Below are 22,947 nucleotides of genomic sequence, written 5' to 3'. Positions count from 1 at the left end.
CAGCCAAACAGAAAACTAACCTCTTCATGAGATTGATTTATTTCTTCTTCTGACCAGAATTCTTTGTGTTCCTCTTTCTGTCTCTTTCTGCTTTCTCTTTGTGTCTGCATCTATATGCTGATTGCCTTCATCCTCCAGCTCCTCTACTTGTGGCTCTCCTTCCTGTCTTTCAACCACATTACTTCTTTCTTAACTTCCTTCCTATAGATACTGATTCCAGGTCAACAGGGGGCAGTTTTACTTATTATCCAAGAAAATTACAATTGATCTTTTACAGTTAATGCAAGCTCTTAAGCGCTTTTCAAGTCATCTTAAAAATAATTACAGATTCCACAGATCTTTTAAAGAAATTACAGATTTTCTTATACTATAAGATTGTTACAGTTAAGAAGGAAGGAAGTTATGCTAAGGCTTTATTCATCAGTGCATTGGTCCCAGTTGGAGTACTGTGTCCAATTCAGGGCACTGCATATTAGGAAGGATATAAAGGCCTTAGAGAGGATGCAGATGAACTTTAGTTGAATACTATGAGGGATGTGGGACTTCAGCTACTTAAAGAGACTTGCAAAGTTAGGAGTGTGCTTCTTAGATTTAATAGAAGTGTTCAAAATCATGGAGGGTTTTGAAAGGGTAAGTAAGGAAAAACTATTTTCGGCAACAGAAGGGTCGGTAAACAGAGGATACAGATTTAAGGTAATTGGCAAAAGAACCAGAGGTGGGATAAGGATACAAATGTTTATACTGTTGTTGTTATGATCTAGAATGCACTGCCTGAAGAGGCAATGGAAGCAGATTCAATAATATGTCAAAAAAGGGGATTGGGTAAATGTTTAAATGGGAAAAATTTTCAGGACCATGGGGAAAGGGCAGAGGTGCTGGAAAATTCTGGCCAAGGAGTCTGAGTTGCTGTGGCAGCATGCACTTTTGCATGCATGTTGTAATCTGGAACTATGGATAGTGGTGCAGAGGCTTCAACTTTCTTTCCATCGCATGGCTGACCAGGAATTTCTCCTGCTTTTACTGCCGTTGGCATGTGTTGAAAGGATTTGTAGGTTGATAATCAACCTGTTTGGCTGCTATATGAACACGGTTTCCTTGGCTGTCGAGTCCCGGGGCGAGACTCAAACCGGGAGCTTCTGGTGTAGAGGTTTGGGGTGTTACCCATTGCACCACAAGACCTCCTCCCTATTTGCTTGTAGTAAGTACTATTTCCAGAACTTATACAATGTTGCCCTATTGTGGATGAACTGGTTGCCTCTCCTTCCTCTGTGAGGATAATGTTAAGCCTTTTGAGACATCAATGGTCCCTGCCAAATACAGAGTTCTCCGATACACAGCAAGGGTTTGTGTAGCTATCATGTTTTCATCAATTAGTTTGATGGCTGCTCATATATAGTGTTGCATGAGATATTTTTGAGAAAGATTGTCTTCCACGGTACCATCTCCAAATGTCAACATAATAGCATGCCTGAAATGAGCTGTGGCAAAACTGAGTATTGTCACTGTACCTACTGTAAACTGCTACCATGCTACATACAAGCATGGTAACTCTTTGGGAAAGGGAACCTCCACCAGAACCCTGCTTGCCACCTGAGGTAATTTCTCTGCATATGTGGGTATGCCAGTGCCAATGGAAGGTTAAGGATTACCTTTTAGGTAACTTGAACTGCCTCATATCCCTCCGTAAGTCTTGTTTCCATTGGTAAACTCATTGGTTCTTGTAAAGAGAATATTGGGCAAAGAAACAATAGTACTGAAGACTTGTGCTCCGGAACTAGCTGCATCCCTACCCAACTGTTCCAGTACAGCTACACACTGGCATCTACCTGGCAATGTGGAAAATTGCCCAGGTATGTCCTGTCCACAAAAAGGACAAATCTAACCTAACCGATTACCACTCCATCAGTCTACTCTCAATCATCAGCAAAGCGATGGAAGGTGTCATCGACAGTGCTATCAAGCAGCACTCACACAACAATAATCTGCTCATTGAGTTTGGGTTTGGGATGTGCCAGGGCCACTCAAACTCGGACAAAAGTGCTGAACTCAAAGGTGAGATGAGAGTGACTGGCCTTGACATCAAGGCTGCATCAAGGAGCCGTAGCAAAACTGAAGCCAATGGGAATCAGGGGAAAACTGTCCACTGGTTGAAGTCATAGTTAAGACAAAGGAAGATGGTTGTGGTTTTTGGAAGTCAATCATCTCAATCCTGGGATATTGCTGCAGGATTTCCTCAGGGTAGTGTCCTAGGCCCAACCATCTTCAGCTGCTTCATCAATGACCTTCCCTCCATCATAAGGTCATAAATGGATATGTTCATGGATGATTGTACCATGTTCAGCACCATTCGCGAATCCTCAGATACTAAAATAGTCCATGTCCAAATGCAACAAGACCTGAACAATATTCAGGTTTGGGCTGATAAATGGCAAGTAACATTTATGTTACACAAGTACCAGGCAATGACCATCTCCAACAAGAGAGAATCTAACCATCTCCCCTTGATATTCAATGGCATTACCATCGCTGAATCCCCCACTATCAACAGCAGATCAGGGGCTAGGGATTCTGCAGCGAGTAACTCACCTCCTGGCACCTCAAAGTCTGTCCACCATATACAAGGCACAAGTCAGGAGTGTTTTGGAATACTCTTCACTTGCCTGGACAAATGCAGCTCCAACAACACTCAAGAAGCTTGACACCAACCAGGACTAAGCAGCTCGCTTGATCAGCACTCCACCCACCACCTTCAACGTTCACTCCCTTCACCACCGATGCACAGTGGAAGCAGTGCGTACTATCTACAAGATGCACTGCAACAACTCACCAAGGCTCCTTAGATAGCACCTTCCAAACCCGCAACGTCTGCCACCTAGAAAGACAAAGGCAGTAGATGGATGGGAACACCACCCCCTTCAAACTCCTCTCCAAGCCATGCACCATCCTGACTTGGGACTATGTCATTGTTCCTTCACTGTCACTGGGTCAAAATCCTGGAACTTCCATCCTAACAGCATTGTGGGTGTTCCTACAACACATTGACTACAGTGGTTCAACAGGGCAGTTCACTACCACTTTCTCAAGGGCCAAAAGGGATGGGCAATAAATGATGGTCTAGCCAGTGATGTCCGTATCCCATGAGTGAATAAATTTAAAAAATGAATGACCACTGTAATATAAGGTTTATGAGAGACACTGGAAATACAAAAATGAAAAATATTAAAAAGTCCCCCCCCTTAAAATATGCGTGACCTTTAAATAATTTCCTGTTTGAAGATGTGTCCCAGGCAGCATGAATGCTGTTTTTCTCAGTGTGCTGACCAAAGAATGGAGAGGGAGATTTCAATGCCTCCTGTAGTAAAAGGGTGTTCGGGTTAGTAAGGGTTAATGTGGGACTGGGGAAACAGTACCACCCCTATTATGATGTAGAGAGTCACATGATGGTAGACTGTGTGTAGAGAGAGTCTCAGAGAAGTCAGCATGAAGAAAGCACCTAGTTAGGGCTATACCTTGGATATATGGATATAGCTATGTTAACAATAAACAGATTATGTTCAACCACACAAACCTCCAGACCTCTTCGGGAGACACCAAACAACCTTACAGCATGATGGCAGCAAGTGAAGGACTTTGAAATTCCTCATCAGGTGAAGGACCCTGAAATCCCAGATAATGAAAAAGTAAAGAAACCAAAGTCTGACCTGAGTGAAGTGCACCTAATTCCAAGACACTGCTGGAGATTGCCTAAAAAAAAACTCCATTGCAGGCGTGGAGGCTGAAGGGCAGAAGAACAATCCACTGCACAGCTGAAAAGGTCGTCACCAGAGCACATGGAGGTCCATTGCCAGACCTGATCGAATGCAGGGTCAAATGAGCCTGTCAGATCACAAAAGGGTGAGCAAAAGCCAAACCTGATCAAAAGCAGAATCAAAGGGCCCAGCCATATCACAAAGGGTGATCAAAAGCCAAACCTGATCGAACACAGAGTCAAAGGACCTAGCCAGATCACAAAAAGAGTGAGCAAAAGCCAAACCTGATCAAACGCAGAGTCAAAGGGCCTAACCAGATCACTAAAAAGTGAGCAAATTAAGTGAACTAACCTTTTAAAAATAATCAGGGCATAAAGCAGGCAGAGCATACCAATTGTTTAACCAGCGCAGCTGGAAGAATGCTGCAGCCGAGTCTAGAGTGGAAAGAAGAGAAAAAAAACAGTTACTGCAGTGCCCTCTTGAAAATAAAGCTGTACTCCCCTATTATGAAAAACAGCCATGGCTAGTAAATCAAAACTACCAGACCAATATGAGCTCAAGCAAGGGCCAAACTAGATGCAAAATTGGGCGTAATGGAGAAGAAAATTTTTAGATTACAGGAGCATATCAGGATTAATTAGGAAATCAAAGGAAGTGCAATTTTATACATTCTTGTACTTATATGGTGAATTTGCCAACAATGTAATCATAAGACAAGGTATAGAAGAAGCCTCAACCACATTTGGTGAGATAGTAAAAGCCTTTGACAAATATTTTAAACTCCAAGTTATGCAGAGCGCATACCTTAAAAGAAGGTCTGGAACACCCCCAGTACAGTGCCAAAAGGGCAAGGAGACCCCAGGTCAAGGGAGACAACACCCAAGCAAAACACAAGATGGTTGCAGACCATGTCAGTGCAATGGAGTGCATGAGCAGAGGAAAGAAGAGGCTAAGAAACAGTTGAAAGGCTTAAACATAGAACTTTTTGAAAATGTCGACACAGCACCCAAACTGAAACATTAGGTGGCAGTGCAGAGCGAGCAGATGGCTGTGAATGAAGGAAAGTTATCTGATGTAACCAAAATCAACAAAACCTGCAAAAAGAAAATAAAGCTATTCCACAGGAAAATGTTCACATCAAAGCTGAGTTGGAGGAACTCACCCAGAAGTACAACCAGGCACAACAGCAGGCAGAAAAAGTCTTCAAAGAAGTCGTTGCCCTGAAAGACTCTTTGAAGAATCAATACATGGCCCTGGAAAAACATGAGGAGTTAAAAAAGATGTTGAATACTACTTCAGGAAAAGCTGCATTGGAACTATCAATGACAAAAAAGCATTGCACTGAAGTGCAGCATGAGTCGGCAAGAGGTCAACAATAAAATAAACAGTTGAAAAAACAACTAATTGTCCTTCAAGATCAAATGCAAAAGTACATAACCCTTCAGCAGATGTTGAAACCCTAGTGTTTGAAAAGCTAAGTGCTAGAATTTCGATTCCGAACCAACAACGTCAGCCCGAAGCAACTGAGACTACCACTCCTCTGAATGGGGAGTGAAGATCTGGAAGAGTCATAAAGCCTCCAGACTGTCTGAATTTGTAAAGTCAGAGACTTGGAGGGAGAAGGGGTAGCATGGAAATATTACATAGTAAATATATTTGGGTAAGAACTGGGGGAAGGTGTAGTATAAGGATGTTCGGGTTAATAAGGGTTAATGTGGGGCTGGGGAAACAGTACCACCCTATTGTGATGTACAGAGTCACAAGGTAGACTATATGTGGAGAGAGTCTGTGAGAAGTTGGCATGAAGATAACACCTAGTTAGGGCTATACCTTGGAGATATGCATATATTTGAGTATTAACAATAAACAGTTTATGTTCAACCACACAAGCCTCCAGACCCCTAAGGGAGACACCAAACAAACACTTCCCATTCTATGATTTTATTCTACTACGAAGTATTATAAAGCTCTTATGAAGTCCAGATGGTAATTTCTACCTCAGGTCCTATCAGAAAAATTCAAGATAGGCAATTTGGACAGAAATCATGCAAAATTGTTTTTTGCCCAAATTTTGTTTTCTTGATGCTTGATTGATTGTAGGTAGGATGTAACGGACATTAAAATCAGTCCCCAGATTTTAAAATGGACTTTAGCTGTAAAAACTGCATTGATTGACAATAGATTTGTTCCTGAAAAAGTTGAGACACAACTTATCATTAAAATAAAGATCACCAATCCACTTACAGCAGTCCAATGGCTCATCAGGGGAGAAAAATGCCTAATGTAACTCCATGTTTGAATATTCTGAAGACGTACTCCACCATAGAAAACATAAGAATACTATGCACATTTTAATTTACACCCACAAGGATTAGTCAAGCAGTGAATCTTCTGCCAAATGATGAACCTTGATGAACCACTAGTCTGTGTAAGTCATATCTTATAGGTGAAAGTTCCCATATACTTGGATTCATCTGGAATTCCCAAAAATACTACTACCTAATATTTGACAGCCCAACCACTACATAGCTGGAAGAGGCATGATCACACACCAGCCCAGATGAAATTAATTAATTAGTTTAATATATTCTTCATTCCTTTTGGCATTGCATGACAATAAGTAACAAATCCTGAGAAGAATCAATTTGCATTCACTGTTCTGTCAGTTCACTTTTATCCTAGCTGAATTTCATTCATTGCATATATACTCCTCAAGCTAATTGCAAAACCAACCAGCAAAATATATTTTTACAATGGCTTTTACCTAATTAAAAATATCTAAGATCATAAAGTGCATATTGTTTCATGGTGCCGTGCATTGGCGCATTAACAAAAAAATGGAAAAAGAAAATGCTCGAAATACTCAACCAATTCAACCAGTCTGGCAGTATCAGTGGAGTGAGAAACAGACAGAAAAAATTTTACTGCCTTATTTCTGGTGGAATGACAGGATGATTTTCGGGTCCCAATGACCTGAAAATTAAACCTGACCTCCAGATTATTGGGCCATCTGTTTGTTCTTTGCCAGAGCCAAGCAATTAAGAACCTGCCTCTGAGCTCCCTGACCAATTAGAGAGTGCTGGCGAGATGACACAGCCTTTTTGTCAAAAGAAAGATTTGTGTTTAAAGAGAACATGGCATGTTTCAGAGCATATGGATTTTTGAGGCTGCAGCAACCACAGAAATGGTGAGGAGACCTGGGGGCTGGCCCCATCATCTTCCACTCTTACCTGGAGGTCCAGCTGAGTGACCTGATGGACTGCAGTGAGGGGAACTCTCCCATGAGAGGAGGAGGAGGTCAGCCTTTCTAACTAAACAGGCATGGATGGAGGTGGCTAAGGAAGTGAGCAGCAGGATTGTGTCCCCTTCAACCTGGAGAATGTGCACCAAGAGGATTCACGACTTCAGGAGGGCATGATAGGTGAATGCATAACACTGGGGGGAATTTTCCATGCCCATTGGCATCGGGCGCCATGGTGGGCGTGAGCGGACAATGGCAGGAAAGCCAAAAATCGGTTTCACGACGTCATGAAACCAGTTTGCAATCATCTGCTCCACCCATCAATGGCAGGCCACGTTTCCTGCCAGGAAACATGTTGGGAACTTAATTTTAATACATCTGCATGCAGCTCACCGGAATCATCCCCTCATGTCAAATTTACCACCCACATCGGCGGGAAAACACGCCGGTGAAGAACACGTCATGATAAGTGTGACGTGCAGAAGTCGGGACTTACTGTCAGGGCCTTGCTCATGTTATGGAGGAGGAGCAGAAGATTCTGGAGCCATATAGCAACGGGACCCTGGAGGAATGTGCATCATATGCTGGGTGGATTTATATGGACATGGCTTTGCCACGAAGCAGCCCATGGAAGGTGGAGGGTCACTGTTGAGGATCTGCTTCGGGACATCAATGTCTTGGCCATGATCTGCACAGCTGATTGTCGAGGGGGTGAAGAGCAAGGTGTAGGTTGGACTGGGAGAGGAAGGTGTACTGTGGGGCGGGTGGGACAGGAAGGTCTAGGTTTGACTGGGAGAGGAAGGTGTGTCAGGGGTGGTGTGGTTGGGAGGAGGAGAACGATAGTGTCGGGAGGGTGAGGTTGTGGGGGGGGATGATGGTGTCTGGGGGACTGAGGTTGAGGGGGAAACAATGGTGGTGCTGAGTGAGGTTGGGTGGGGTGGGAGTACGGGAGGAGGAGGGTGTAACGGGGCAGAATACAGCAACTGGGGCAGTAGGTGTAAGGGGGGAGGAAGGTGTGAGGGAAGGAATTCAGAGGGGGGAAGGAGTTTGGGGAGGTGAAGGACTTCGGGGAGAAGAAGGAGTTTGGAAGGGGAGAAGGAGTCTGCAGGGGAAGGACTTTGGGGGGAGGAAGGAGTCCGGAGAGGAGGAAGGAGTCCAGGGGGAGGAAGGAGTCTGGAGGAGGGAAGGTGTCCAGGGTGAGGAAGGAGTCTCAGCGGGAAGAAGGAATCTCAGAGGGAGGAAGGAGTATTGGGGGGGAGGAAGGAGTCTGGGGGGGAAGAAGAAGTCTCGGGGGGAGGAAGGAGTCCAGAGGCAGGAAGGAGTCTGCAGAGGGGAATGGGTAAGAGGGGAGGAAGGAGTAAGGGTGGAAGAAGGAGTAAGGGTAGAAGAAGGAGTAAGGAGGGAGGAAGGAGTAAGGGGGGGGGGTTGCGGATGTCGAGGTGAAGGTGCAAGGAACGGGTCTGCGGAGTCGATGACTGCTTCCTAGGGAGCAAAATCAGCGTGGGCGTAATAGGAGGAAATGGTGAGAATGAGAGAAGGCAGAGTGAACCAGTAGGGTGTGAGGGTGAGGGTGAGTGTGTGAAGGTAGTGGTAGAAGGGACGGTGAGGGTGGTTGGTGGGTACTTGGAGGCAGACATGGACCCTAGGGGTGGGAAGGAGGAGGTCAGGGAAGTCAATGTGGATGGGGGTGGATTCTCGGGAAGGCAGGGAATGTGCACAATCACCTGGACATCTGCAAAAGAAAAGGGCTTGGGCTGGTAGGTGACGGTGGGGTGAAGGAAGGGGATTTAACAGTGATGGGGGAAAGGACAGGGGAGCTGAAGACAAACTTTACCAGCACCTTGCTTCTAAAACCAAAAGTGAAATAAGACTCGTGTTGGGCAGGAACAGGTGCTGCATGGGAGTGTGATCAGAGGGTGGGCGGAGATGCAGGTCGGCTCAGATAGACAAATGAAAGAGAATCCCAGCAGGCAGCATTGAAAATGCTCAGAGCATTGAGATGAGTGTGATGGTGGGAGGATCCGCAGGCCTGGGACTGTGTGTGCACGAGGATCCCTGCCACACACACACACATTTCTCCCTCCAGAATCACTCGTGGGCCGGCTGCGTGCAGCTGAACTGCTAGTTTGGGAAGATGCATTGGGAGGACTTGCGAAGCCCATCAATGAAGCTGAAAGACACTCTTAAACATTATTCAGTGAAAGTGAATATGTTTTCAGATTATAAATTGACAAAGTGTGTTCACCTGTGCAAACATTTGTGATCAGAATTTCTTACCACTTCTAGGCGACATCTGCAGCAGGGGTGGAGATAACCTGTGCAATGGTTAGCCCTGTTGCCTCTGATGACATCTGGAGAGCTGAAGCTTTGAGGGCCCTGGCTTGCTTTGGCTATCTCCTGTGGGAAGCTGCTCCCTCTGTGTTGACAGACGATGAGCTTGAGGGGAGTCACAGGCAAAGGGGACTTGGAGGGAAAGGACAGTCTCTGAGATTCTGGAGTGGATGGTCCAGGGGTGTCCAGCTGTCACTCTTCCTCCCTTAGGGTGCCTGAGGGCACCGGCCTGACTCCTTGAGGGGAAGGAGCACCTGGGGGGACATTGAGGTGCCCCGTTTCCCTCTCATATTGCCACTGCAGGAAATCACCCGTGGCTACCGCGATGGAGTGCAGTTCTGCGTGCATCTCCGTGTTCTGCTAGACTTAGAGTCTCCATGGCGTTCGCCATCCTTCCCATGGAGACCTCTATGCGAGCACATGTGGGCACCACTTCATTAGATAGCAGGCGGATGCATTCCTTCGAATCACGTGTCACTCTGTTGAGGGCGTCCAGCAGTTCTGCGTGATGTTCCCTGCCTTCTGCTGACTGCCCACAGTGAGTTGGGAGGCCGAATCCAGAGGCTCGTCACCTGACTGAGACGTCACAGGTGCCTCTTGCCCAGCACTCTGCCGAGTGCCAGAGAGCTGGGCTGAACCTGCCTCCTCCTGCTGCAGACACGTGTCTGTGTGGTGAGCACCAGATTGTGAATCCAAGCCTGCTCTAGATTTAGGTCCTAACGAGGTATGTGTCTCTGCGGCGGTGGAGGGTGTGGGTAAGCTCTGTGTCGGATCTTCCAGGCTGTTTATTTCCAGCTTTTCACTGGAGGAGGTGTCCTCTTGGCTGGAGGTGAGGACCTGGGTGGAGCCGAGGGACTGGCTGGCTGAGGGTGTCAGTGGCTTGGTAGCGCTCCCTGTGAACTAAAGTAGAGATAATTAATGCAAGGCAACAGAGTCTAAAGCAGGAGAGAGAGCACTCACAGCTGCATTGAGAGGGGGATGATGTGGTGCAGGATCCTCACATGCATGTTCACCACCAACCTCACCATCGCTGCAGGCATGGTCCATGTCCTCACCAGTCAGCATGATGGCACATTCCTCAAAGTGAGTGAGGGGCATAATGCGGGTCTCTCCACCCCCGGCCTGGGACCTCTCCTGGCTGTCAGCCAGGTTCTCCCTCATGAAAACAGATGGAGAGAATGTGAGCAGGACACATGATACTGCATGAAATGTTTGTGTAGTGAACGGAGCCCTGGATGGGATGAGGAGGCGAGCTCAAGAGGATATGAGCCTGATGGAGGTGTGAGGATGTGTGTGAGAGTTAGTGGTGTTGTCCCTTAAGGTGTGAGATCCCTGTGGATGTGCGATGGTTTTGGGAGTGTGGTGAGATGAGAGTGATGAGAAGAGTGAATTACCCTGGAGGAACGGATGAGACCACTCATCCTCTTTTGGCACTGGGTGGCTGTCCTGTTTTGCAGGGTGTTGGCACTGACCACAGCTGCCACCTCCTCCCATGCTAGACTGGTGACCTTGCTTGCTGGCTTTTGCCCAGAGAGGGGGCAGAAGACTTTGCAGTGGGCCTCCACTGCATCCAGTCGGTGCTTGAGGGAGGTTTCGCTAAATCTGGGGGCAGCACGTTTCCTTCCTTTGGCAGCCATGACTTTTCAGCAGCTTCCTATCCCTTGAAGAATGTTAGCTCTTTGCAGGGGTGGCCTTTAAATATTGTGCGTGGTTTACTGAAGGCCTGATGTGATGGCGGGACGGGTGAATGAGAGGATGCCCCGCCAGCAACCCGGCGTGTTTCCCGGGAATGCATGATTAATGAGGCAGGATTGGGACAATACGGTGTGAAAAACTGCCATTGTAGCCGGTGGGTAAAACGTTCTTTTTCCCACCCACTACCACACTTAGTGTAAATCTGGGATGATTCCGCCCACTGCAATCCCCACACTTTGACTTGGCCAGCATTCTCCTGTACAACACTCCTTAGATAACACACCTTACAGCTCCACTTATTCCTCTCTCTGCATGCACCTCACATCCCTATCTGAGCAGACAATACTCACACTCACCCTCAGCCTATTGGCCTCTCGTACGCATGCCTCACAGTGATCTCCCACAAATAGTATCCTTTCCTCCTCTGCACACAAAACATTGCGCACTCATATCTCTTTGTTTCTCTTCTTGGTGGAGAAGAGAGCACAATACTTGGCAAGAGGCAAAGCTGCAAGGTAGAGTAGGTGGGGGTAAGCCTCCAGTAACAGGCATCTTGTCAACCACTGACAGTGTTTACCCACCTTCTCCATTTGGTATGAGGTCTTGTTCCAGGAGACTGCACATGTTAGCAGCGACCTACCGTGGGAGTCTGAGCCTTCCGAGGTACTGGTGTTCAGACATGTTGGGAGAGATCCTCTCCCTGTAGACGCTGCGTTGGAGTCTTGCCTCCTTCCAGCTGGACCAGTGGCCATCTCCATTGTCCTCTGGGTTATGTGGCTGAGGTGGAAGCAGCTGGTACCGCTGCTGTTAGTGTTGCACTTGCTAGAGCATTTGGGACCAGTGTGCCCCTGCCCTAGATACTCTGCAGAGGAGAACGGTATAGTTGCATAAGCTACTTCTTTGCCATTCTGAAGGCTGGCAGCAGGGAAGTGCAAATTAAGGTGGATGAATTGCTGGACAGGTGAAATGCCTTCCAAGTATTTTTCAATCACCTGTCAAGTGACAGAAGGAGAGCTTTGAACAGCAGCCTCTTAACTCCCATGCTGGAGCTCTTTAATGTAACTAATCAAAGCCTTCCCAACTTGGTGGTTTCACTGAGGAAATTCTTCCCTCCCGATGCCTTCTCTACCCTGCTGGGTTGGAAGCACAGGCAGGAATTTTATGACTTCCTGGAGTGGGGTGGCAAGTGGGTGAAGCCGTAAAACTGGGCACTATGATAGTGGTGCAGTGCCTGCCACCTACCCACCCGCCCACCCCAACTGCAATTTTACCAGCAGTAGATGAGACTTCAGGGGGCCTACTTGCCCTGGGCTAATTGAGGCCTGTAAGTCACTTCCACCGCTGGCACTTTATCCACAGTGGGAGAGGTGGGTGGCAAATGTCCAGCTCTCCAGGTGAAACCTGGCAAACAGGTGGTAGGCAAGGTGATGGGTTACCTCCTTTTTGGGCCACCTGTGCCATTCAAAGGCCCTGCCCTCGCGTTTTCCCTCTCCTCCTGTCCTGTCCACCCCGGCCCCCCACTCCCATCACCGGGGCCCGCCAGCCAAGCCCTGGTAAGGCCCTGGACTTAGCTGCTCATCATACTGCTGAACTTCAGGAATGGCCTGCAATTTTTTTTTAATTCATTCATGGGATGTGGGCATCGCTGGCTAGGCCAGCATTTATTGCCTATCCCTAATTGCCCTTGAGAAGGTGGTGGTGAACTGCCTTCTTGAACCACTATAGTCCTTGTGCTTACTGTAGGTACATCTACAGTGCTGTTAGGAAGGGAGTTCCAGGATTTTGACCCAGCAACGGTGAAGGAATAGCAATATATTTCCAAGTCAGGATGGTGAGTGGCTTGGAGGGGAACTTCCAGGTGGTGGCGTTCCCATGTGTCTGCTACCCTTGTCCTTGTAGATAGTAGCAGTTATGGGTTTGGAAAGTGCTGTCTAAGGAGCCTTGGTTAGTTCCTGAAGTGCATCTTGTAGATAGTATAGACTGCTGTCACTGTGCATTGGTGGTGGAGGGAGTGAATATTTGTGGGTGAGGTGCCAATCAAGCAGGCTGCTTTGTCCTAGATGGTCAAACTCCCCGAGTGTTGTTGGAGCTGTACTCATCCAGGCAAGTGGAGAGTATTCCATCACACTTCTGACTTGGGCTTTGTAGATGGTGGACAGGCTTTGGGGAGTCAGGAGGTGAGTTACTCACCACAGTATTCTGAGCTTCTGACCTGCTGCTGTAGCCACAGTATTTATATGGCTAGTCCAGTTCAGTTTCTGGTCAATGGTAACCTCCCTGGATGTTGATAGTGGGGGATTCAGTGATGGTAATGCCATTGAACATCACGGGGCGATGGTTAGATTCCCTCCTGTCAGAGATGGTCATTTCCTGGCACTAGTGTGGAATGAATGTTGCTTGCCACTTGTCAGCCCAATCCTGGAGATTGTCCAAGTTTTGCTGCATTTGGATATGGACTGCTTCAGTATCTGAGGAGTCGCAAATGGTACTGAATATTGTGCACTCATCAGTGAACATCCCCACTTCTGACCTTATGATGGAAGGAAGGTCATTGATGAAGCAGCTGAAGATGATTGGGCCTGGGACACTACCATGAGGAACTCATACAGTGATGTCCTGGAACTGAGATGGTTGACCTGGTTTGGTGGTAATGGTAGAATAGGGGATATGCCGGGCCATCAGGTCACAGATTGTGTACAAGTGCAACTCTGCTGCTACCGATGGCCATAGCGCCTCATGGTTGCCCAGAATTGAGTTGCTAGATCTGTTTGAAACCTATCCCATTTTGTACAGTGGAATTGCTACACAACACGATGGAGGGTATCCTCAATGTGAAGACAGAACTTCATCTCCCCAAGGAGTGTGCAGTGGTCACTCCTACCAATTCTATCATTGACAGATGCATCTGTGGCAGGCAGTTTGGTGAGGATGAGGTCAAATATGTTTTTCCCTCTTGTTGGTTCCCTCATCACCTGCTGCACACCCAGCCTAGCAGCTATGTTCTTTAGGACTTGGCCAGCTCGGTCTGTAGTGGTGCTACTGAGCCACTTTTGGTGATGGACTTTGAAGTCCTCCAGCCAGAGTACGTTCTGCTCCCTTGCCACCCTCAGTACTTCCTCCAAGTAGTGTCCATCATGAAGGAGCACTAATTCATCAGCTGAGAGGGGATGGCCCATGGTAATCAGCAGGAGATTTCCTTACCCATGTTTGACCTGATACCATGAGACTTCAGAGGGTCCAGAGGCAATCTTGGAAAGGGCAACTCCCTCCCGAGTGTATACCTCTATGCTGCCACAGGACATACCCAGGGATGGTGATGGTGGTGTCTGGGACATGATGTGTAAGGTATGATTCTGTGAGTATGACTATGTCAGGCTGTTGCTTGACTCATCTCGCACAAGCCCGAAGTTGTTAGTAAGGAGGACTTTGCAGGGTTGACAGGGCTAAGTTTGCCATTCTCATTTCTGATTCCTAGGTCAATGCTGGATGGTCCCTCCAGGTTCATTCCTTATCCAATTTTCTGTGGAGGTCTGATATGACTAAGTGGCTTGCTAGGCCATTTCAGAATCAACCAAATTAAGACCATAAGACGTAGGAGCAGAAGTAGGTAATTCAGCCCATTGAGTCTGCTCTGCCATTTGATGAGATCATGGCTGATCTGATAATCCTCAATTCCACTTTCCTGTCTTTTCCCCATAACCCTTGATTCCCTTACTGATTAAAAATCTGTCCATCTCAGCCTTGAATATACTTAATGACCCAGCCTCGACAGCCCTCTGCAGTAAAGAATTCCACAGATTGTCTACCCTCTTGATAAAAGAAATTCCTCCTCATCTCTGTTTTAGGTGGGTGCCCCCTTACTCTGAGATTATGCCCTCTGGCCTAGACTCTCCCACAAGGGGAAACACTCTCTCAGTATCTACCCTGTCAAGCCCCCTAAGAATCTTATATGTTTCAATAAGGTCGCTTCTTATTCTTCTAAACTCCAATGAGTACAGGGCCAACCTACTCAACCTCTCCTCGTAAGAAAATCCCTCCATAATCGGAATCAACCTAGTGAACCTTCTTTGGACTACTTCCAATGCCAGTATATCTTTCCTTAGATAAGGGGACCAAAACTGTTCACAGTATTCTAGGTGTGGCCTTGTATAGTTTCAGCAAGACTTCCCTATTTTATACTCTTTTCCCTTTGAAATAAAGGCCAACATTCCATTTGCCTTACCCACATTGCTGTGGGTCTGGAGTCACATGTGGGCTGGACCAGCTAAGGACAGCAGATTCCTTCCCTAAAGGGCAGTAGTGTTAACCAGATGGGTTTTTAACTACAATCCACAATGGTTTCATGGTCATCATTAGACTTAATTCCAGATTTTTATTGACTTCAAATGCCACCATCTGCCGTGGTAGGATTTGAACCAGGGTCCTCAGAGCATTATCCTGAGTCTCTGGATTACTAGTCCAGTGACAATACTATTACGCCACCAGCTCCCAATGAGTGCTAGAACAGTGGCCACCTATAAAATGGCTGCAGAGCAAGCTGGCCAAATAGGGTTAGCTCACCCCCAACTTTTGGACCCAGGGCTGAGATGCCACGCGTAAAATTCAGTCCACAGTCTGGGACAGCTCTGCCATTCGGAAGGAGTGAATCACTCTTAATTCGTTTCTTAAGAACTTTAAACTGCTTCCCATTTCAACCACGGGATTTCTGACTTCACTACCAAACTGCCCTCAGGAAAGACAGAAGGATGTGGGAAAACAATGATATTTTCTGCAATTTTTCCAGACCCCTGTCGCTGAACCCACCCCTCTTGGTAGAAAATTTTGACCCAATGTTTCAGGTCAATTGTCAGAACTGATGAAAGACTTACACCAGTTGTGTAGTTGTGTAAAGGTGCTGAACCTAGACCAGGTACCTTCTCCACAGGGTAAATATGCAACTGAATATTGACAAAAATATAGGGACATGGCAACCCTAACCCCATCCCTCACAACCCCCAGGCACTGGATATGTGAATTGCACAAGAAATGCACCCTGTTTCTCCAGGCCAAAGTACATCCATATTTTGCAGGTTGAACCATTAACCCAGCTTAACCCTTGCATTAGCTATTCCTCTGGCAGGGCATTGCACCAGGAATTTGGATATGGAAACAGGGTTGCAGCAGTAGATATGGCCTTAGGCCTTGAGGCCTTTATTTTATTTATTCGATCACTGGATGTGGGTCTTGCTGGCTAGGCTAGTATTTATTGCCCATCCCTAATTGCCCTTGAGAAGGCGGTCGTGAGCCGTCTTCTAGAACCACTGCTGAATATCCATTGCGTCCCTTTACATCAACTAGGTGACTTACTAATTAGTCTCTCTTTGCCTTATGACCAACGTCTGCAGACGGTCCATCTCCAGCTGTAAATGGGCTCCCAAGGGTCACGACAGCAGGTGGAGGCAGAATAGCCAGGGAAGTGCCACCTGTCTCATTTACATGTCAATACTGGCCGACATCTTTCAAAGCCCCAAATAAGCAACATAAACCTGACACAATGGGAGAAATTTCACCTTTCAAGAACAGGTGGGTTGGGATTAGGTGAAAAGTGAAAATTAAAGCATGACCACAACCTAATTCCAACTTCCAGATTCAACAGAGGCATATTTGGCTGAGTGCAAGTAACCTGCTCATTGGAATCAGCGCCATTGTTAGACCAGGTGTATTGGTAATTAGCGCAGCCATTAACATCATCAGCACATGGTAATGAGGCAGTTTCCAATTAAGTTAAACAGGCATTTGAATTTAATTCTACCAGCATGAGTTTCCCAGGAAGTCCAGGAACTCACCAGTGGAACGGAAACAAAATTGAAGAGCATTACTGTGTCCAATATCAATAAAGGCTCAGTGCTGATAACTGCTTTGTGAGTTCCCTCTGGTAAACAAATCGCAGAGCCTTGCCAGCATAGAAGTTTGGAGGCTTTCAAATAGGCAACAATAGGATTGTGGATATCATAGGTGCTTCTGACAATTACCTTCCCTGGCAGCAATGTCATGCTGTGGTGCGATCTGCAGGCATACAGGAGAGGTGTGCAGAATAACAGCGAGGAGAATAGAGTGAACAGGAGAGAACAGAACTTTGAAATGGCCAATGCCTCCCGAGCATGAGAGGATCTAAAGACAGAGGCTCCGCTTCCTTGACCATCTGTAGAGCAGTGCTTCTGCAGACTTATATAGATTTGGCAAGTGGTTGTTGATACCTGAAGCCTCCTTCAAGGAGAGGTTGTCTCTGCTGGACTTGGTGGCCATGCATTGCCATGGCTGTAAATGCCATTACTACCCACAAGCTTTTTCTCTTTGGCTCCTTCCTGTGCACCACCTGAGGCATCTCTCTCTGTAAATATATATGGCAGTTCATGGATGGGTGTTGTGAGGATGTTGACTTACATCAACTTCCCCTGTGACAGCAGTAGCCAGAAAGAGCGAACACTTTCATTTGCCTCTCTGGTTGGGCACACTTGACAATTTGAGGACCACCACGTCAACCAAGATATTTTTATCAACAGCAAATGTCTGTGTTTTGGAGCCCCTAATGGCCCCACCAAAGGCTGCTCCACCTACACCTGTGTAGGGGAGACTAGAAATGAGGCACTACACCAGGTACTGGCTAAGGTTTGGGCAATGGGTGAGAAGTGGGAATGCTTTGAGTGGAGTTCCTACTTCCTGTCCCCTTTTCCCATCATATTTCTCCTGGGGTCAGCATCAGATCATTCCTACCGCTCTGCTGCAGACCAGCATGGTGCAGATCAATGATGTGTTGTAAGGCCACAGATAAGGTATCTGCTATCCTGTTTAAAGCTACAGACAAGGTTGGCATGCAGACTTTGGCTGGTGACTGATGGCTGATGGCATGAACTCATTTGAGAGCCTGGCTTGAAGCTACATGGAGGCGGCCACTCTCTCCATGGTAGAGAATTTCACAATTACCTATGTCTCCAATTTTTAGGTAGATGGAATTGAGTTGTTCTCCTCCAGCCTCTCAACTATTGTTGGTGGTGTAAGGTATCTTTCAGTATCTCAGAAAGTTGCTGATGTACTTCTAGCATTCACCTTCTCATTATTAACCCCAGGGTTCAGCAATAATGTCCATTTGAGATGAGCTTGGAGAGGCATACAGCCTTCCAATGGGCTCTTCATAGCGATCCTTGCCACCAATGCCTACTCATTTTCACTTGTAAATTGTGAATCAACAGGTGAAGACCCAACTAATCTCCTAACTTGACCCACCAAAATGACTGTATTCGTGCTACTGTTTGGCTGTACATAGTGTGACAGTGAACTCTCAGAAGAAGTGAGGTCTTCTGAGGAATCAACCTAAAGCATCTCCAGCAATTCTTGCTCGATAAGTGAAGGCTTTGGAAGATAAAAGAAAGGGATATGAATTAATCATAGCAAAGTAACAATCTTGACAATCACCATACTCAGTCTTCTCATAGTTCACTTTTGATGGCATAAACGGCAGAATTTTCTGTTCTCGTTGGCGGTGGGTGTGCTTGGTGGCGTGAGCGGACAATATGGCGAGAAGGCCAAAAATCGGTTTTACGCCATCGTGAAACTGATTTTCAATCGTCCACTCCACCAGCCAATGGCAGCCGCATTTCCTGCTGCCACACATCGGAAAGCTAATTTCAATGCTTTAGTATCTCATTATAAGCCCTGCTCGCTAGAATCATCTCCCCATGCTGGACCATCCAGGCAACATGCCTATGTGTTTCACAACTGTACATAAGCAACGTACACCAAGCGAGCTGCACTTCGCTCGGGACTTCGAGGTTTGTTTGTCTACCTTGCTTCAGGCAGCACTTGTGGTCATCAGTGCCAGGTTTCGGAGGCAGCACCATACCACTTTTAGGGGGACTGACAGCCAGGTCTCTGCCTATCAGACCAACCGTAAGGTGAGAGTGGCTTTTCAATGGCTGCAGGGGAAGGGGGAGAAGTGGCCTCAGGCAAAGGAACAGGCTGCAGGGCAAGGGCTGCATTGGGGAAGGGGGATATCCCAGGATGTGTGTTGGAGCATATGTTGTTCTGTGCAAGTGGCCTCAAGATGGTGACAGCTGAGGGAGACAGTCTCCAGAAGAGATGAGGCCAGATATAGATGTAAGGGTGAATGTGAGAGAGTGAGTGATGATGTCCCTTGACCTGGCAGTGAGTGAGATGCTAGTAAATGTGTGCTGGGCTTGTGAGTGTGTGAGTTTAGAGCGATGAGATGGCTGCCTTACCCTGGCGGCACAGATGAGATCATTCATCCTGTTTCAAGCTAATTGCAACTGGGCAACCTGAAAGTGCCTTAACAGACTTAGGACTGGTGTAAGTCGTTCAAAGGTGTCACTAAGAAAATGGGGATATACAACCTGCCTGACAACTTGTGAATGTGGAACTGAGCCACAGACTATGCAACATCTCCTGCAATGTCTATCGCTAGAGGAACCCTGCACTGTTGCAGATCTTGCCGAATTCAACAACAAGGCACAAAAATGTGTCCAGTTCTGGCTGGGCCATATATAGACTGTCCATGGACACGATAAGAAGAATCCTGTTTCTGCACTGGTGACCAACCTCTCTGTGCAGCGTTGGCACTGACCACCTCTGCCGTCGCCTCCCAAGCCAGAGTAGTGAGATTGCTGGACCTCTTGCAGCCAGAACAGGGTGGAGGACATCACGGCGGGCCTCCAGAAGGCATTCCAATGATGGGTCACTGAACCCTTCTTGGCTTTCAGGGCCATGTCTTCACTGGAGCAGTCCAGGGTTGCAAGCATTGAGAACTGTGTGTGCATCTGCAGTTTAGATATGGCACTCGGAGTCAGGAAACAGTGAGGTAATGGTGTGGTGGGTGATTCAGAGGCTGCCCGCCAGCAAGACAGTGTATTTCCTGTGGCTGCATACTTGATGAGGTGGGAAGTGGACGATATGGTGCGAAAACCCGCCATTGCGGCCGGCGGGTAAAACGTCTTTTTTCACGCCCACTACTGCATTTAGTGCAATTCTGGAACGATTCCGCCCAAAGTCATAATGTGTATCAGAGATATTTTTAATTCTGTCACCAACCATCTGAGAGCTCCCAGTCTCTCCATCTCCAATTGAAAGGCAGCAATGCTGATGTGTCATTTATCTCCATGGCATCTTTCTCTGCATCTGTAATCTGTACAGTTTCTAGCAGGCCGCCTCAAGTCCTGACCCTGTCTCATGTTTTGCGCTCTCTTCTCCTATAACTGGCAATAAAATAGACCTGTGAATGAATGAATGTCTCTTATTGACCTGATGGATGCTGCATTTTTGAGGGTGACTATGAAATGGATGCATCACATTATATCAGGATTTGAGTGAATGGTGTTGTTGGATGGATACATGGGAAGTGCATAGAAAGTTAAAAAATGCCTATTTGCTACAAATATATTTATATGCTGGGCATTTCTTTTAATTGTCACACTGATCTAACCTTATTTTTCTATTTTTCTGTTCCTGACCAGTTTATTTTCCTTCTTAAATTTGTCTCAGTCCATTGTGTTATCCATAACTGTACATTTCATGAACAATTTGTTTCTTCTTTCCTGAATTATTCTCATTATTGTCCACAAAAGATTTACGCCTCCCATATCTTTCCCTAGTGATATCTGTCTGTCCTGTAAAAGAAAGAATTGCATTGATAAAGTGCCGTGCACAACCTCAGCCAATGAAGTACTATTGAACTGTAGTCACAGTTTTAAAGTACTATGTGCACAGTATTTTTAAACATGACCAACTTTTGATCTATACTTTTCCCTAAGTGATGTCCAATCAAGTTTCCTTAGTTCACCTCACATTAAGTTGAATATTTCCACTATATTGCATCAAAAGCATTACCTTAAATTCTATAATATTATGGTAACTGTTGCAAAGGTATTCTTTGACTCTGACCTGTTCTACTAAACTCTGGTTGCTACTTTATATCATGTGTAATAAGTACACCTGACCACTTGAGTTTCTTGACCAACTGTTCTATGTAACCAACCATTATTCTATTCAGGTCTAGATTGGTTCAGTGAAGCACAAGTACACATAACCTGGCTTCTGGACAATATTATCAGCCCCAAGAAATACTGAAATAATTGTAACATGAGAACATAAAAACATAAGAAATAGGAACAGGAGTAGACCATTCGGCCCCTCGAGCCTGCTCCGCCATTCAATAAGATCATGGCTGATCTTCTTGTGTTTCGATTTCCACATTCCCATCTAACCCCTGATAACTTTTGATTCCCTTGCCTAACAAGAATCTATCTACCTCTGCCTTAAAAATATTTAATGACCCCACTTCCACCACCTTCTGAGGCAGAGAATTCCAAAGTCGTACAACCCTCTGAGAGAAAATTTTTCTCCTCACCTCTGTCCTAAAAGGGCGACCCCTAATTTTAAAACAGTACCCCCTAGTTCTGGACTCACCCATAAGAGGAAACATCCTTTCAACGTCCACCTTGTCAAGGCCGTTCAGGATCTTGCATACTTCAATCAAATCACCCCTCACTCTTCCAAACTCAAGTGGAAACAAGCCCAGCCTGTCCAACATTTCCTCTTAAGACAACCCACTCATTCCAGGTTTCAATCTAGTAAACCTCCTTTGAACTGCCTCCAATGCATTTACATCTTTCCTTAAATAAGGAGACCAAAACTGCACTATTCGAGGTGCGGTCTCACCAATGTCCTGTATAACTGAAGCAAACATCCTTACTTTTATGTTCAATCCCTCTTGTAATAAAGGATAGCATTCCATTAGCCTTCTTAATTATTTGTTGTACCTCCATACTTTTTGTGACTCATGTACGAGAATACCTAGATCCCTCTGCACCTCAGAATTATGCAGCCGTCCTCCATTTATGTAATACTCTGCTTTTTGTTCTTCCTGCCAAAGTGAACAACTTCACATTCCCACATTAAACTCCATTTGCCAGATCTTTGCCCACTCACTCAACCTATCTGCAATCCATCTGAATCCATCTGCAACCACCTTAAACTTGATCCCTCACCCCTCTTGTTTAGTTTAATGCCCTCTCTACTTCCCTGGCTAAGTGATTTGCGAGGACACTCATCCCAGCTTGGTTCAGGTATAAACCGTCCCAACAATACAGCCCTCACTTTCCCCAGTACTGATGCCAGTGCCTCACAAACTGGAACCCACTTCTTCCACACCAGTCTTTGAGCCACGCATTCGTCTCTCTAATCTGATTTGCCCTATGCTAATTTGCACATGGCTCAGGTAATAATCCAGAAATTATTACATTTGAGGTTCTGTTTCTTAATTTGGTACCTAGCTCCTCCTACGGACTTTGCAGAACCTCTCTCCTAGTTCTACCTATGTCATTGGTACCTATATGGACCACAACACCTGGATCCTCCCCCTCCCACTGCAAGTTCCTCCCCAGCCCTGAGAAGATGTACCGACTCCTGGCAACAGGCAGGCAACATAGCCGTCTGGACTCTCACTCTTTGCTGTGGAGAACAGTGTCAATCCCCCTCACTATACTATCCCTTACCACCACTACATTCCTTTTTGCTCCCACCACATGAACCACAGTGCCATGGCCAGTCAGCTCATTCACCTTGCAGACCTCGCTTTCATCCACACAGTTTGCGAGCACCTCAAACCTGTTTGACAATTGCAAAGTCTGAGGCTTCTCCACTACTGTCTGCTCAGTCCCATTACCTGCCTCACTGACAGTCACATTCTTCTGTCCCTCACTGCTGAATAAAACAGATGACCCTCTTATAAGAGGTGTGACTGTCTTCTGGAACAAGGTATTTCTCCCCCACCCTTATGTTGCACAGTGTCTGCATTTCGGCTTCCAGATCAATACTCCTGATCCAGAATTCCTCAAGCTGCTTACACTTCCTGCAGACGTGTTTGTCATGGATTGCCTTGGC

General features: G+C 46.4%; 1 protein-coding gene across 1 annotated transcript in view; it reads left to right on the top strand.

The window, feature by feature from the left end:
• The window catches only part of lrrc7 (leucine rich repeat containing 7), a 331,365-nt gene that overhangs the window by 45,674 nt on the left and 262,744 nt on the right, over positions 1-22,947 (top strand). The window lies entirely within an intron of this gene.

This window comes from Cetorhinus maximus, chromosome 17, assembly GCF_964194155.1.
Source record: "Cetorhinus maximus chromosome 17, sCetMax3.hap1.1, whole genome shotgun sequence".
Taxonomy (NCBI): domain Eukaryota; kingdom Metazoa; phylum Chordata; class Chondrichthyes; order Lamniformes; family Cetorhinidae; genus Cetorhinus; species Cetorhinus maximus.
Note: the sequence above shows the minus strand (reverse complement) of the source record. Positions and strands in the feature narration are given on the sequence as shown.